Here is a 2,565-nt window from a genome sequence, read left to right as displayed (position 1 = left end):
TTTCTACAACCATCTATATTCTAATATCTATGCCAGAGAGATGAGACCTTTTATTCCAGCAAAACATGCAACATTTAGTATTACACTATATATGCATATAGTACTTTACATGCAAAGATTTGTCATCTTTTCCTATGACATAAGGATGTCAAGAGATCCATTTCTCATTCTATATATCCCATCATGATGATCCGCAACTACATCATGAAGTGATCACAAATATATTACTCCTTAACCAAATGGATCAAAAAGTCTAAGTGAATCTCAATAGGTAGTTGATCAAGAGATGAGAATTACCTAAATTATTTCAAGGACCGATATGAGACTCTTCACGTGGATATATCTTCATCATTGATCTCTTGCAAGTCATATATATATATATATATATATATATATATATATATATATAGTATTATGCTCAAAACCACCATTATTTTGATTACTTACACCTAGCATGATTTCCACTTAAGAGCCTCCAAATCAATGTTTGATCATATCAATCAACTTTCTTTGCAGTGCATGAACATTGATACATTTAACATCACGTACCTAACAGCATGAGTGATTTTTATGAGACAATGGTCATACAGTTAAAAGATGTATGTATATATGATATCAGAGTAGATAGAGGTGGAGTATGAACGTACGTACCTGGGATTGAATTTAATGGAGAGAGTTTTGATTGACATTAGCAGAAGCGCAAGTAACAACATCAATCCCTTGTTTCATTAATTAGTTGTTGTATCACTCTGGAGAGGCATTGATTAAAATATCTACACCACCTTGACATGGACTCACCTGTCACACAATATTATTAATTGTTGGGATAGAGTACTACCATTTTAGTTTATTCCTTGAGTTATTCTTTATATCTAACTCATTCATACCCTATTGAATCCTTAATTTCAAACGTCACTAGAAAACAAGGAATTAACGACACACAAAATTTAGTATCTAAACAACAAAACTTCATGTTAATCTCATATTAGAAAATCTATTTAGCTAAGAGGATTAATTATTAACCGGAGATAATCGATAAAGTCCATACCTAATTCAATATTTTCCATGCCTTCCAAAACTCTATGGATAATTTTCTTAAGCTTCAAATCAATGTAACTTTATGTGAATTATTTGTACCTAGTAGCCTCTTTTTCTTTGGAATAATTTTAACATGATTTAGCTAGCATAATTCACAATGAGATCTTGGGAGATTTGGTGTTGTTTGCAAGGATTTAAGAGAATCTTAAAATGCCAACTCATTTATCATCACTTTGTTGTAAAGGAAACATCACTCAAACACCAAAGTCAACTGAGGAAGGTGTGATCTCTAATATTTAGTCTTAATGGAAGAAGATATGGTTGTTGGGATTGTGGATACCCTTCAATATTATCTTCTTCATCATAAACACAAGATTCAAGCAACTCAACTCACTCTCTCTCCCCAATTATTTTTTATATTTTATTTGGAGGACTATTCAATATTATATTACTCCCCTGTCCCACTTTTACTTGTTTTATTCAGCTAAAAATAGGTATATATTGTTATTTATAGAATAACAATATATTAAAAATAATTGTTTAATTTTATTGATGCAATTTGGAAAATTAAGATATAATTTGTCATTATATATATACCCTTAACACATAACTTATAATCAATAGAAGTTACATACTAAAATTATCACTTTATTTATTAGTATTTCTTATGAGGTGTACCCCGGGACAGACCTACCCTTTGGCCGAGGGGTGTTAAACGATACTCGTTCCTTGGTAATTATATTGTATATAGAGGTCAAATTTTCATTTTAACTATAACTATTAATACAAGCATTGACACCTTTTGACACAAGTTCAAGGTTTAGAGTGTGATTGGTACGGAGGAAAATGTTTTCCTCGAAAACAAGTAAATTTCTGACTTATTTTCTTATATTTGGTTGGTAAATACAAAATATTTTTCGAAAAATATTTTTTAGAATTCGGTTTGTGAATGAAAAACATTTGAAAGAAAATATCTTTTATTTTTTACTAGAGAGTAGAAAATAATTTTGAACCAAAAACCAACCTCAATTATCGACCTAGGACATGACCGCAACGAGCGAACTAGGACATAACCCCAACGATAGATCTGAAATCCGACCCTGAGATTTTTACCCAAGACCTAATTCCAACTTTCGACCCGAGACCCGAAATTTGACATTCGAATTAGGAACAGATATTCAACCCAGGTGCTGACCCTGACAACTGAAGTTGAACACGATCCATCAATTCAAATTTCAACTTCGATACTCGAATCGAGACCTGACTACCGAATCACTATTCAATCCATGCAACCAATTATCGATGGGAGACCCAATTATCAACTTTCAAATCAAAATTTTGACCTTAACTTTTGAATCGGGATCTAACCATACCCGATTTAGGACCTAACTTTCAAATAAATTGCAATTTTCTTTTGTATGTGGGGGGAGGTGGGCTGGTAGGGGGGTCGTGGTAAAGAGAGTGGGGTGTAAAAAATATTTTTGATAATTTAAAATATTTTTTAAAAATAAACTGCAGGGGGACTGG

The sequence above is a fragment of the Solanum pennellii genome, chromosome 6 (assembly GCF_001406875.1).
Source record: "Solanum pennellii chromosome 6, SPENNV200".
Lineage (NCBI taxonomy): Eukaryota > Viridiplantae > Streptophyta > Magnoliopsida > Solanales > Solanaceae > Solanum > Solanum pennellii.
This window is presented reverse-complemented; position numbering follows the sequence as displayed.